Source organism: Macaca mulatta, chromosome 9 (assembly GCF_049350105.2).
Source record: "Macaca mulatta isolate MMU2019108-1 chromosome 9, T2T-MMU8v2.0, whole genome shotgun sequence".
Taxonomy (NCBI): domain Eukaryota; kingdom Metazoa; phylum Chordata; class Mammalia; order Primates; family Cercopithecidae; genus Macaca; species Macaca mulatta.
The window spans coordinates 51,929,109-51,945,312 of NC_133414.1; the positions used below are offsets into that span (position 1 = coordinate 51,929,109).

At 36.5% G+C, this 16,204-nt stretch overlaps 2 pseudogenes; one reads left to right on the forward strand and one right to left on the reverse strand.

Moving 5' to 3' along the window:
• LOC114670114 (uncharacterized) overlaps window positions 1-16,204 on the forward strand; it is a 94,949-nt pseudogene that overhangs the window by 22,429 nt on the left and 56,316 nt on the right.
• On the reverse strand, window positions 3,462-3,600 carry LOC114670264 (small nucleolar RNA U3; annotated as a pseudogene).

Below are 16,204 nucleotides of genomic sequence, written 5' to 3' on the forward strand. Positions count from 1 at the left end.
CCTGGGTATCAGCAGTGGAGGCTGCAGAAGATAGAATATTGCTGAACAGCGAGTGTTGCTGTCTGATTCTTGCTCTGGAAGCTTCGTCTCAGGTGTGTACCCCGCCATGTGAGGTGTGAGATGTCGGTCTGCAACTAGTGGGGTATGTCTCCCAGTTAGGCTACTCAGGGGTCAGGGACCCACTTGAGCAGGCAGTCTGTCCATTCTCAGATCTCAACCTCCATGCTGGGAGAACCACTGCTATCTTCAAAGGTGTCAGACAGGGACTTTTGCATCTGCAGAGGTTTCTGCTGCTTTTTGTTTAGCTATGCCCTGTCCCCAGAGATGGAGTCTACAGAGGCAGTCACGCCTCCTTGAGCTGTGGTGGGCTCCACCCAATTCGAGCTTCCTGGCTGCTTTGTTTACCTACTTAAGCCTCAGCAATGGTGAGCGCCCCTCCCCCAGCCTTGCTGCCACCTTGCAGTTAGATCTGAGACTGCTGTGGTAGCAATGAGGGAGGTTCCGTGGGCATGGGACCCTATGGGCCAGGTGTGGGATATAATCTCCTGATATGCATTTGCTAAGACCCTTGGTAAAGCACAGTATTAGGTTGGGAGTTACCCAATTTACAGGTGTTGTGTGTCTCAATTTCTCTTGGTTAGGAAAAGGAATTCCCTTCCCCCTTGCTCTTCCCAGGTGAGGCGATGCCTTGCCCTGCTTCAGCTCTCGCTGGATGGGCTGCACCTGTGGACCAGCATTGACTGTCTGACACACCCCAGTGAGATGAACCTGGTACCTCAGTTGAAAATGCAGAAATCACTCATCTTCTGTGTCACTCACATTGGGAGCTGGAGGCTGGAGCTCTTCCTATTCCTACTCGATAAATCTTTCTCCATTTCTTTTCTCTGAGCCTGTGCATTTCCTTGCATGTGAGATGGGTCTCTTGAAGGCAGCATACAGTTGGGTCTTTGTTCTTCATTTAAGTTGTAAATCTGTGCCTTTTCAGTGGGGGATTTAGTCCATTCTTTTTCAAGGTTAATATTGGTATGTGCAGATTTGATCTTGACATTGTGTTGTTAGCTGTTTGTAAAGTAAACTTGAGTGTGTATTTATATTATGTATATCACAAATATATATTTCTTTATTTGTTCTCTTTTTCAAGTTGGTATTTCTCTGGAAAAATAACTTAGTTTATGCATATTTGCAGAATTTTGCCAATAGTCGTGCACTACAAATGATATTTGATATTTAGTCAGAGATGGACTGCATGCACTATGGTGGTCTATAGGATTATAATGGAGTTTTTTTTTTTTTTCTTTTTTTGAGACAGAAACTCATTCTGTCACCCAAGGAGTAGCTGGGATTACAGGCACATGCCACCATGCCCACCTAATTTTTGTGTTTTTAGTAGTGATAGGATTTCACCGTGTTTGCCAGGCTGGTCTCGAATTCCTGACCTCAAGTGATCCATTTGCCTCAGCCTGCCAAAGAGCTGGGATTATAGGCATGAGTCACCAGGCCCAACCAGAGCTTTTATAATGTACTTTTACTGTACTTTTCCTACATTTAGATACAGAAACACCATTGAACTCCAATTGCCTACAGTATTCAGTACAGTAACATGCTACACAGGTGTGTACCCTAGGAACTATAAGCTATACCATATGGCCTAGATGTGTAGAAGGCTATACCATCTAGGTTTGTGTAAGTGCATTCTAGGATATATGCACAAGAACAAGAGCTCCTAACAACACATTTCTCAGAAGGTATCTGTTGTTAAGTGATACATGGACACTAGTGAGATTAAACTGACTAGTATTAAACATGCAGTGCTGTGCTCATAAACTGAGATAATGGCATGGCTGGATGCCTGCACATTTGCAGCATTCGCAGCAGTCATATTTGCTGGCAGGATTAGAGAATGGCAAGTATGTTAACAAACTCAGTGGAGTCATTAACTTGGGAATGGTTGCAAAAGGCAGCAAGATGAGAGAAATAGTATAAATTACCTTTTAAAATTTAGCATTCTGAAAAAAAGGCAGTTTTGAAAACCATAAATAACATATTTAGAATTGGGAAGAAATCCTTGGTTAGTATCCTTAACAAAATAAATAAAGGAAAATAAGCTGAAAAGTAGGAAAAACACACTTTTATTTATATTTGAAGGGATATCCACTGTAATCAGTAATACAGGAGAATCAGTAATACAAGAGAATTTGTAGGTCTTACAGAATATGCTAAAACTGTGAACATGGAGATCCAAGAAATGTAATTAATGGCAAAGTGATTCTTTTAGCTAGTTGGCATTATTGACCCATTAATGGTGGGAAATCAAATTTTTTGTGCTTTTCAGTGTTTGTTATGGAATTATTTTGAGCTGTAAATATTATTTCTCCAGTTCCTATGCCATAAAACACACATATATCTTAATTAAATCACTTGGGGCAAGTGCATTTCTTATGGAACCATATTCTATGTTACATCAAATTTTCCATCAGAGAAAAAAGTTTATAAACTAGTTTATGAACATTAAGGTTGATAAAGTGTACTAGACTTAGTATTGTGTTGACAGAAATCTAATAGTTCATTACTTCAGTACTAACTTCTGCTTTTACCAATGAAGAGTCTATCATCAACTTTTACCTTCCTTAGTATCATATCCAAATTAGCTGAGATAAATGGATAGAAGTGTATAATTAGAACCTTTATTGTGTGTGTGTGTTAGGTTGAATTTCTTGGAAACACAATACCTAGATTACAAACCTGAACATGTACCTCTGAAACTAAATTCAAAAACAAAAATCCATAAGCATTAGCAAGTATCCATTGCAATACTTTAGAAAAATCTAATAATTTATTGTGGAAACAGGGTATCTTCTCTTAACTATAACTCTGATCTGATTTATGAGCAATTGTACCATATCATATATATCACATATATCATATGTGACAGTTAATTTTATGTGCCTGCTTGGCTAGGTTATAGTACCAATATATTTGGCCAAACACCACCAGTCTAGATATTGCTGTGAAGATATTTTTTAGATACAGTAAACAGTTAAATCAGTAGACTTGGAGTAAAGCAGATTAGCTTCCATAATGTGGTAGGCATCATTCAATTGGCTGAAGGCTGTAGGTCCCCAGAGGAAGAGGAAATTCTGCCTCCAGACTCAAGCTGCAGCATCAGCTCTTTCCTATGTCTTTAACCTGCTGACTTGCCCTGAAAATCTCAGACTTAGACTTGCTAACCTTTTGCACTGAGTCACAACACATGAGCCAATTCATTAAAGTAAATATTGACGTAAATCTCGATAGATAGGTGTGTGTGTTAGATAGGTGTGCGTGTGTATACACACACATGCATACATACGTGTATGTGTGTGTATATATATATTAGCTTTTTTTTGGTGTTTATATTGCTCAAAGATCTTTATGCTTCTTAAATCTGTGACTTAATGTGTTTTAACAGTTTCAAAAAATTATCTCTTCACATATTTCTTTTAGCCATAAAACATCTGTTAAAGGGCTAAAAGAAATAAAATTTTAAACACATTTGCATCCCAAACGCACACAGAAATGCTAGTAACAAACTATAGAAATGATCCCTGAAAGTATAATCTTGAAATACTAAGAGTTCTTCAGAGATACATGTCTAGGTGGAGGGAAGGGAAAGAAAAATCAAAAGTACTAAATCTAAAAGAAGGTCATGAAAGAGAGCAAAAGGAACACAGAAAAGGTAGTCAATAGAAAACGATAATAAAGAGTTCACCTAAATCCATTGTGGAAAACAAAATGATGGAAAAAGATATATCAGGCAAAAGCTAACTTAAAAGAAATCTGGTGTGGCCATACTAATACGCTACAAAGTATACCAGAAAGAATAAACATTAGTATTGACAAGAAGGACTTTAATGAGGCTAAAATAATCTACTAAAAGAAGATGTATAATTCTACATTTGCATGCTCCTAATAGTATGGTCACAAAATATGTAAACTCAGAACTTTCAGAAATAAAAAGAGAGGCAAATCTGCAGTCATAGTTGGAGATTTTCACACACTTCACTGAGTAATTGATAAAATGTTTTGGTGTGGGTAGAACTTGCATAAGCTGTTGGCTAGAGAGCAAAATTGGAACACTCATAAGACTCTGACATTGTTCATTGAAGTCGAATATACACATAGCCTATGGCCAGAGATTTTACTCCAGAGTATAGCCAATAGAATATCAACAGATATGTACAAATGTTTACAGAAACTATAGTTGTAAAAGACAGACTGCAGATAACTGAAATGATCATTTATACTAGAACTAGGAAATTGATTTGGATTTCATAATGATGATGGATTATCATCAGCAGGAAGAATGAATGAACTAATATGTGTAATAATTAAATGAATCTTACAAACATAATGATAGGTGAAATAAGTCAATTACAAATAACTCAAACCATATCATTCTATGAATAGAAAATTTTTTAAAAAAACAACATAGTCTTATAAGTCAAAGTGTTGGCTATATTTGGAACAAGGCAATAGTCACTAGAAGAGAACACAGGGAAGTTCTTGAGATTTAAATAAAGTTCTGTTTTCCTGAGACATGGATAATGGCTTAATGGGTAATTTATCTTTGTGATAATTTATTAAGCTGGACACTTAAGAGTTGCACCCTTTATTTTATCCAAAATCTATTTTCAAGTTAAAGCATGTAATAGAATTGTGCAAAAACTGATTTTCCTGATGAATTTAATCCTGTTCCATTAAATCATCACTTTCAAGTTCTATTCCTGAAGACAGGCTTGGTGTACCCTTTCAGGGCTTTCAGCAATATTCTCTAGTAAAGTCAAACTGAAGACACACTAGCAAAGCATCTTAGAAATTACATGGATTCCTTCCTGAACTGCCATAACATCAGTTTTGCTTACTCTTGTGTTTTATACAGCATGTGTTAGGACTTATGATGTTGTCTGAGTATATATTTGGGTGTCCAGAAAGGATTATCTGGTACCTATGCAGGATTTCAGCCTTTTGTCTACATGTCATGACCTAAAGTCAACAGTGAGGAAATATTTCTTTCCTGCATTGATAAATAAAATCTTATTTTAAATCCTCTAAAAAAATGTGAGCATTATTTGGTTTCCCCTGCCACTCACTCCCAGTAGCTAAGAAATCTGTTTTTCTTCCCTTCTGAATGTTTTTCTCTCGTTAGCTTTTTCCCGCAGTTCCGTCTTATTAGATGCCTAGATACGCATACGTCTTTTCCTCTCCTGCATTCAGTATGCAGGATGTGCACGTGCGTGGAGAGGCACAGGAGCTTGTGCTGTGGGGAGGGCAGAATCTTTCCTAGAATGGAGATTCAAGCATCCGGAGTGTCTTTTTGGCTTTTGCCTATTTTCTAACTGTAATAGAAATAACCAGTTTCTGCTTTTACGGAAGGAACCACTCTTGTTTAAAACTACAATTTTTGTGTTTGTGTCAGGTTTTTGTCTGGTTTGTGTTGGACAAAAAGATTGTTCTATGTGTGTGTTTTATAGTTTCACAGACTTTATTCATCCTAGTGGACAAAGGCAGGTAAAACACATGTTTTTTATTTTATTTTTTTCTCTGCAAAACTGTACTTTCAATAAATGACTGATTCTTAAATAGATGGTGATAATTTTTCTAGTGCAGAAATAAAGTCCATGCAAGTTTTATAAAACTTGGATCATACCTTTCAAAGTTCTCCTCGAGTTACGCATAGAAATGAGTACGTGATCCAGAATTAGTTGCTTTCTAGAGCAAAGTGAAGGGAAGAGGGAAAGAACAAGAGAGTGAGTTCTGGGAATAACCATGTTTTCAGTCTCTTCCCAGGGAGGTAAATATATTTAAGACATATATTTTAAGAAATTGCTTATATAATCTGTTCTTATAATTTGGTATATTCCTTTGAATTAATATTTTCATTTAAGAAATACAGTGCATCCACACTTTAGGTAAATGAAGAAAAGGCTTTCAATGAGGTTATAAAGATTGTGATGTCCCTACTTAGACATGCAAATCAACATAAGGAGATTCACTGAACAGGCACAAGTTTCCCAGCAGGGGAGCCAAGAGTATTTCGGAAACAATGCGTGACACGAAGAAGAGGAGCCAAAGCTGTCTTGTTCATAGGGAGTAGCCCTTTTGTTTTGGACTCCATTTCTACTAGTCCTTAAAATCCCTCCCTGGTTAAAGATGGCTTTTCCAAGTGTCTCAACACAGACTTAGGATATTGAAGTCCCACTTATAAACAGCAAACTCTTCAACATAGAAAGAAAACAAAAGGAGGTAACAACAGACTACCATCCTCAGTGAATTCCTGGGTATTTTTACCCAAAGCAATCAAATCTGCATTTATATTTAGAGAGCTCATGAGAGTGCCCCACCTTGAATACTTAAATCAAGCTCCAGACCCTGTTCCCAGGACTTGATCTATGAGATGTGCATCTTTATAACATGTATCAGGTACACTCTTGGTGTAATAAAATGACTCTGGGTCCTTTTTCTGACCTTTCTCCCTTTTTTCCTTCTCACTTTTACTTTCTGTTCAGTGCATTAGCAAGGGCTATACAAAATTGATAGTGTGTGCTTGGCTTGCTGGAGTATTTATAGACAAAGGTGAGCTCTGGAAAAAGCTTCAGAATCTGAACTTAGAATTAAATAAGAAAACAATGTCCTTGTTCTCTCCCTCCTCTTCCTTGCTGAAAACAAAAGGCCAAGTCTACAAGAAAACATCACTGCAATTCAAAAGCACGTGTATTTCCACATGCAGAGCAGCTTGTGGGCTAGAAGCAGATGCCAGTGGTTATATAGTAGCAAGTGTTTTGGACTAAACCCTCAGGGAAATATTCCAACCCATCCAAGGTCACCTCTTGTGTGCATGCACATGCACACACACACACACACATGCATATGTGTGTGTGTGTGCATTTATATATGTATGTATGTATGTATATACACACACACATGGTAGAAGCTAACATTTGGCACTCTATATTTTTCTTTGTTTATTTACAGCCTAACATACCCCAAGGTTTTCCAGATACTTATGCTGCTACTACCAGGTCACCAGGCCACCCCACTGCCATCTCTCTTTTAGCTCCACTCTAACTTAACAGTGCTTTTATGTTCCAGGATTTCCACCACCTCCTTCCATTCCTTCACCTTCAGATTCATTTCTTCATGTTCCTTCGCTTTATGATAAAACTTATAGGACTGAGGTTATGTTAGTTAATACAGTTTACATAGCTGGAAAACAGAGAATGTGAGATTAAAATTCAGACCTTTTTTCTCTTAACTCATCAGGCTTCTTTTTGATCAATCATTTCAATATGATGCTTCACTACAGCCCAATTTTTTGTCACATTCTCTGCTTGAGTATAGAAAGGCACTCATTCACATATTTGATGTGTGCAGTGTATCAGACCATAATTTACTTAGGCAATAAGAAAAGTAGGATTTTACTCTATAAATGTTCTACTTCATCGTTTATGGGGTCAACCATTTTCTATTTTAGTTGGAGAAAAATTGTCAAAATTTATCTACATCTCATATAACACGGTCTAGACAATTGTTAGCTTTACCAAAAACATCAACAACAGGAGCAGAGGACTTGGATTTGAAAAACTGACATAGGTGTTCAGAAAAGCTTAGAAGAGGAAAATATAATTGAGAACAAAAAACTTGTCTTGAACTCAACTCTAGAATTTGTTCACCATTTTTCTTACAGTGTCTCAGGTACACCAGGTTATCATGGCAAGACCAGCAGGAGAGTTTGTTGAATGACCTCATGTATAAATAACAGTTCTGTAAGGCTGTGAACATTTATGAGGTTCATTATGTTTCAGTTCTTGTTTAATGGCAAGTCCCTGCCTACTTGGGCAATGGAATCCCGCTGATTTAATACTTATCATGAATAAATTACAGTTTTAGAACTTGGATTTTTTCATGTTTTTCTTTGTGTCCGCATAAATAAACTTAGCTAATAGGGCTATTTCCCATTGCCCATTAAACGGGCTGTGAGTAAAAGACTTCCTGGCTTTTGAAAGAAGGAAGATGAGAGGACTGAGTCGTTTTACCTGAAAGTGTTTACAATGTTAGGGGCTTTGGAAAATAGATAGCAAATACTGTAAGTTATCAGCATTTCCTAACACTTATTTGAGTTTGTACCTTTTGTTTTCCATCAGCTACATAATGTTATTATTGTAGAAGCCATTAGCACTGGGGACTGAGAAGTTCTAGATGAATTCTGTAGGCAGAGATGACTACATCCCAACACACTGCCAGGGTCATCATCTTCATCTCTGTGTGCCCTTCTCTTAATGAAATCTAGAGTGATGGCTTCACCTGCTTTGATGAAAGGTTGACAATTCTGTAATTACTGAAAGAGAAAGTGGAATGTCATTTCTAGGTCTTCATCCAGAGTAATTTCTTGGTTCCAATGCCCCTACTTCATTTGGAGAAACAACTTTTTGACATTAGTTAACAATCAAGGAATAGTTTCAAGTTTTACAACTGCAAAAGGGTCATTATTTTTATCAATGCTCTGGAAGTTATTTTTAGTCTTAATACGGAAGGCCCAATTCAATAAAATCTCAGCCTGACTTTCCCTGCAGGATACTCAAACCATGGAAATTCAACAGGGGAGCACTCATGGGCTTATACCATACTGAACCAGGCTGAATTTCCATAATCATTCTTGAGAAATCAAAAAACACTTCGGGATTAAATGGCAAACCTTTTAAGTAGGAATTTCTTAGCCAAAATGGATGTAAATGACGAGTTGATGGGTGCAGCACAGCAACATGGCACAAGTATACATATGTAACAAACCTGCACGTTATGCACATGTACCCGAGAACTTAAAGTATAATAATAATAATAAATAAATAAATAAATAAAAGAATATTCGATCACAAAAAAAACAAACAAAATGGCCAATTAGCATTTAAACTGCAGAATTGCATTATGTAAGAGAAAATGAGTAACTAAAAAAATAAATTATCTTCCTTATTAAAAAGGTAAACGAGAAATTTGTAGTTATCACAAAATAAGCATTCTCTTCTAGAACAGGAGAGGTACACAGGACTTTTGTTCTAAAAGGAATTAAAAGGACCCATGTTATTGACCTATTCTCGTGCTTTTAGCTTTAATTGGCAAAATTAGCTGGAGTGAATAATATTGGAAGCCATGCTCTAATTATATGTTTTGTTACATCACACAAGTGACTCAAAAGCTCCATGTTTATGACTTTAAATTGATTTTTAAAACAAATTATTTTATGTATTGGAAAGTAAAAAATTATACTTAGAAATAGCCTAGATTCAATTTTTTATATTCATAAAATCTTGGTTTATTTAAAGTTCCTTCCCTATCTTCAAGTGTGCACCTCAGGGACTTAGAGACCAAACAAAATAAGAGTTGGCTCAGGAAAAAAAACACATTTCTGGTATGACTGCTCATAAAGGAAAACTTAAAACCTTCCAGAAATGTAGTTGAAAATGGCTCTTAAGCAATTGTTTATTATCTTTCTTCATGTGTCATCAGTTTTTACACTCAGCTTTCACCAAGCTCAATAATTATGTAAAGTCTAAATGTTGGTTCTCACCAACATTTAGTGATGTTATTGTGCATGTTTGTATACATACTTTAAACAAATGAAAAGGCAAGCAAATTCAGTGGTTATTATTGCTGCTATGGCACTTTGCAATGTTTTTCTTCTCTTTTTCAGTTCCTCATCATGGTATCCCAGAGGGATTCATGACATGGACTTTTGTAATATGTCACATGTGGTGAAGATCAGCAGTTGAACACCAGAAGGAATCTGACCAGTGCTCACTGCAGCAGCTCCAGAAGGGCTAGGGATTTGCTTAGGGAATAAGGAACATGTCTGCACTCTCCATAGGCCATGGCTTTTTGGATCAATAGTCTGGATGATTACATAAAAGCATGACAGTAAACAACCCATGCATTTTCTCACCCACCTCACTCATTGCCAAATTGGCCAAGATCTTTCATCTGTTGAGTGACTAGAAATGTTGCTATAAGAGTAATCATTTTCGTTTACCAGGATGGTAATACTGAAACTGACCCAGTTGCCCCATAGAATGTTCTTTTTGATAAACATAGAAATTGACCCTTCTGATCTTAAAAAGCTTGAAAATGGTATTTGTTTTATCTGAATCCTGCCTCAGGAAACCACCTTCAGGTCTCTCCCAAAAAGTATTAAAGAACTGAAACTAGATCATCACACTGGATGCTCGACTCTTCATTCACCATAATGGCTTCCTTGCCCCTCTCAAGTTCCTGTTTTCTTACACATTGTTACATTTCTTGCTTGCAGTATAAACCCCTGATTCTAGTCAGTCAGGGAGATGGATGTGGGACTGAGCTTCCATCTCCTTGGCTATGGCACCTGATTAAAGCCTTCTTCCTTGGCAACACTTGGTGTCTCAGTCATTGGCTTTCTGTGCAGTGAGTGGCAGGGCCTAGACCAAACCCCTGGTGTTTTGGTAACAGTGCTACTAAAACAGACAAGATTGTTTTCTGTTTGCTTTCTGTAAAAAACAACAAAAGCAGAGATACATAGATGTATGCCCATACAAACATCATTTCCTGTTGAAAATTTAATTCACACTTCTCACAGACAAATGATGACAATCATTTAAAATATGGCCTCTCATATAATCATTCATGGAAAAACATTATTAACAGGTTGGCCTTTTTCAAGACCTTTATGAATACTTGTGTATGCATATACTATATATATATTTAATAAATCTTGAATTCTATATATGCCATTTTGTAATTTGTCCTTATCTATGTGTTATCTTTAACATTTTTTCCCAGATTATTATTATGGGTTTTAGTGTTCAGTCATCTTATATTTTCATCATATATTTGAACAATCTGTATTGTTGAACATTTTGGAGTATTCTACATTTTCTCTTGTTTTAAATAATGCTGTGGTAATTACATTTGTGTAAAAATCTTTGTACATGATTTGATTATTTCTTTACTAGAAGAACAAAATAATGTGCCATAGAATAAGTCCGTTTTAAAGTTCAATTATTATTACCATTTTTAACACAGCAGTAATGTAGAGACTTTCTAAAATAACAATTATTAAGATTACACACAACTATTGCACTCCTCACTGTATTTCTAGGCACTGTGCTATTATTTCAGACTTAATCTTCAATAAAATACTGCTGAATAGTTCTTTATATTATCTCAATTTTATTGATGAGGACATTTGGGACTTAGTTTGAATAGCTTGCCCAAAGCCAAACAATTGGTCAAAAGCAGGGTTGCCGTACTATAGAATTGTGTTTTCAAAATAAGTGATGCAGTTAGAAAATTATAGGACAGTTTTGATTTTCACATAGAGTGGGAGAGGATGCATTTTGAGAATAGAGGCCAAGGATGTTAAATCTTCAATGAATGACATAGCCCTACACAACTTTACTGTCTTTCTGGATATTCATGTAAGCAATTACCTAATTTTCTAAGCCTAAAACCTAAACCTGTTTTATATATAAATACAAATAACATTTGCAAGGTTTTAATATGTAATAAATTTACTAATGATGCGAAGCTTACTTGAGTGAAGATAGACTTGAATACAGATTTGTTTTGATCAGAACTTTACTGAGAGTTGTTCAACATTTTGGAAAATCAGGTCACTGTTGACATCACAACTGCAGTATGTGAGCCCCTACAGTCATCTAAATTTGGAGTGGTCAATTTCATGGTGACTGTATGCATAGGTGTGAATGGGGCAACTTTATAACATCTTCTAGTGTGGGTGGGTGCAGTAGCTCACACCTGTAATCCCAGCACTAGGGATGCAGAGGTGGGAGAATCACTGGATCCCAGGAGTTCCAGATCTGCTTGGGCAACATAGCAAGACCCTGTTCTCCATAAAAAGGAAAAAAAAAAACAGAAAAAAAAATTGGAACATCTCTTCGTGTAGTTATGCCTGGGCATGAAATAATATTTTTATCATAAAGTATTTATCTTTATTCATCTTTGATTTTATATTAGTATCATAATTGCTTAAAACTGTGTGAGTACTGTGTGTTATATTAGCAATTGACTTTTTCCAGGAGAGTAAAGGAGTGATTCAACCTATTAGTTATAAAAAAGGTATTACATATGATAGGACTGAGGATAGCAAAATGTATATATCTGGGGTACACAGTAAGGGGTACTTTTTACATGTTAACTATCGACACACATAGAAGCACTCACAACCTGCACACACAGCCTGAACTAGGACACAACATGTCTGTGCTTTTCAAGTTGTCATTCTCAATCTTTCAGTGAGCCATGACATCAATGCATAGGTTGAGACCAGAAGTTTTTAATGAAATAAAGTAGAATAAATTAGAATGAAATGAAATGGAGTAGAGTGGAGTAGAGTACAGTGGAATTGATGGAATAAGAGGAGATGAAATGAAATAGAATAGAATTGAGTAGAATTCAGTATCAGTTTTGTTTTTGTTTTACATACCTGTGCTTATAAGGACATATTATAAAATGCATCTTTTACTTTGGGCCAAAAAGGTGAAAGCCATTGAGCTACACTACTGTACTTTATACAGAAAGCAAGTAACATTTTCAGGGGTTAATCATTTTTCTGTACCTTAGTGTCAAATTTGGGTTTTGATAGTGATTGATGGGAGAGGAAGAAACCTGAAGATATCAGTGATTACTACACATCTTGAGTCCTCTCTTTCACAGTTTGCCTGAATGGAAGTGATGGTGCTGGCACAAAGCCAATTCCTTGTCTGAATCTTTGTGTTTCCCCAAATTTGTATGTTAAAACCTAATCACTAAGGTGATGATATTAGAAGGTGGGGCCTTTGGGGGTTGATTAGGTCATGAGGACAGCATCCTTGTGAATGGGATTAATGCCCTTGTGAAGGAGGCCCCAGAGAGCTGCCTTGCCTCTTCCACCATGTGAGGACACATGGAAGGCACCATCTATGAGGGAAGGGTCCTCACCAGACACAAAATCTGCTGGTGTCTTGATCTTGGACTTCCCAGCCTCCAAACCATTCTAATGTTTATAAGTTACCCAGTCTAAGGTATTTTGTTACTTCAGCCTGAGCAAAGACAATTCCTCATCCTCTTTCATCATGACTGACACTGAATGTGCTTGCCTATGCTACAGCTACTGGAGATTTTACTGTTTGCTTTGTGACACTATTAGGTTTTACAGTTATGAAATGGGTAGAAATTATTCTTCCACATCCTTGCATCCCTCTGCTTTTTTCCTTTCCCTTCCCTTTGTTGCATTTGGTTCAGAGAACCTGTGTCCTCATGACACCACGTCATCCTGGCTTCCCAGACTCCTCATTTCAGGGGTCTATAAGGCAAATCTTTTTTTTTTTTTTTTTTTTTCCTGTTTCTTTGAAACTTACCTGATCTCCATCTCATGACTCTGTGGCCTTACAGATGACCACCAAGTTATTTTTCAAGACAATGATTCAGAATAAAATAGTAATGGATGTGTATGCAACACTTTCTAGGAGATATTTCTATTTCTAATGGAAGCAGAGTATTAATGAAAAGGAATGAAAGTAACATAGGAGGCATATTTGACTGGGGTGGAACTGGACTGTGGAAATTTAGAAAGTTTCTTTCTTATAAGGAAACCAGGAGAACCTCTGCCTAAATATACAAGTGGTCTTCATTATAGCTTCAGTCACTCTTTTAGTCTGTTTCAAGCATTACAAAAATTAAACCATTACTATATTAAAAAAATATTATTTAAAGAATTTGTTACTGAAGGCGAATTCAGAAATAGACCCAAGAAATTTTATTTATGTTGTCAATACTCTACTGAGCAATTATAACTTGAAAACATACATTATTATTTAGCTCTACTCTTTCTTTGCTATTTTGGTCCAACATGTGCTGAGTTTTTCTGATTAACACCCAGAATGTTTTGTTTCTTGCTTTGATCCCTCCTTTCTTTTCCTATGGCAACTGTATTCATTTTATCTAGGTGGAATATTTCAAGAGCCTCACAATTTCTTCTCTTCCTCTTATTCATTCATGTTTTCATTTGTATTATACCTTCAAAACCATAATTCTGATCATATCACTCACCTGTGCAAAATCATTTGTGTGCCTCAATTGCCTATACAATAAAATCCAATATTCTTCCCTTTGCTTCAAATTCCTCAACAATCTGGCTTCATCATTCCTTTTATTCATTAGCTAAAAGAAATTAATTGCTACTCATGGAATATCTCACATACTTCTTTAATTATCCTTTGCTTACATCTTGTTAGAATTTCCTTCCTACAATGTCTGTGGTCCAGAATCCCTTATAATTTTCAAGGAACAGAAGAAATCTCACCTTCTCTAAGACATCCACAATACCTGCTTCACAAAATGAACATAATTTCCCCCCCTCATAACTATCCTAAAACTTTGTGTGTTAAATTCTTGACCACTTTTTTTTTCTTTTTAGTGTTTTTACTTGAGAGAAGCTTTATATATAGTAAAATGAACAATTCTCAATAATGTAGTTTAATGTGTGCTGAGAAATGGTTACACCTGAAATAGAGATACAGAGTATGTGCATTATCTCAGAAAATTCCCTACGGTCCTTGGATAGTCAGTCCCCACTGCCGCTTCTTGCCAAATGCAACTACTGTTCGGATGTCTTTTACTGCAGATTATTTTTGCTATTTCTACAACTTCATATAAAAGGAATCATTCAGTATTATAGTGTCTTCTTTAGTAGTGTAGTTTCTTTCACTTAAACTATATTTGAGAACCAATAATATTTCATCAGTAATCAATCATTTATTTTATCTATTTATTTTTTTGAGATGGAGTCTCTCTCTGTTCCCCAGGCTAGAGTGCAGTGGCACGATCTTGGCTCACTGCAACCTCCCCCAGATTCACACCATTCTCCTGTCTCAGCCTCCCGAGTAGCTGGTGCTACAAGTGCTCGCCACCACACCTGGCTAATCATTTATTATTTTTAATGCTTAGTTGTATTCCATTGGATGAGTACAACCCAATTTGTTCATTCATGGATGAAGATTTATTATTGTCAGTTTTTTGGCTATTATAAGAAAGCTCCTATGAACAATCTTTTTATGAACGTACATTTTCATTTCTCATGGATAAATAATGCCAACAGTATTCTCATGGATGAACCTGCCAGATTACTTGTCAAAGTTGTTAAAACCTTTTATACTCCAATGAGTATTGTATGAGAGTTCCAGTTGTCTACCTCTTCAGTAGTTGATGTCAGTCTTTTTAACTTTGGCTGTCTGGTGGGAAGGTAAGTTAGCACAGTTATAATTTTCATTTCCCTGGTGACAAAAGCTGTTGAGCTCTTTTCATGCACAAATTGATGATTCATATTCTTTAGTAAAGTGTCTGTTAAAACTTTCATCTAATTTTTAATTTTGTTGTTTGCCCTTGTATTATTGAATTATGGGAGTTCTTTATATATTCCAGGTAAAAATTGTTTGTCATATGTATTTATTGTAAATGCTTTCTTCCCATTTGAAGGCTGGCTATACCTGTTTTAAGTAGTGATTTTGATAAGTGCATGTTTCAATCTTGATTATGACCGATTTATCAAGCCCATATTTGGGAATCTCATTATCTAAAATAATGTCCAGGTGCAGATAAGGCCTTGAAGGTGAGTTTTCACAAATACAGTTTCTCCAATCGGAAGATCTGTGAGCTAAAGATATCACCTGCTTCCCAGGCACCCAATGTGCAAGGGTAAGATCAACAGAGCATAACCACTGTAGATGTCCTATTTGAAGAGGAGGGAAACAAGAGACACTTCAAACTCATTGGACTATAGCAATTCTGAAATGCATGCAGGCACATGCTGCCAATTCCTTGGCTGGAGCTTAGTTAGAAAAAGTCACTATTGCTCTTAAATCCACCCTCTGGATTCTTGCTTCCTCCCTGTGTGTCATCCAGCTGGTGTTTATAGCTAGGTTGTTTCTTTAGGATCCCATACACATATTATTATTATTATTATTATTATGTTTTTTTGACAGAGTCTCCCTCTGTCACCCAGGCTGGAGTGCAGTGGTGTGATCTCAGCTCACTGCAACCTCCACCTCCCAGGTTCAAACAATTCTCCTGCCTCAGCCTCCCAAGTAGCTGGGACTACAGGTTTGTGCCATCATGCCCAGCTAATTTTTGTAGTTTTAGTGGA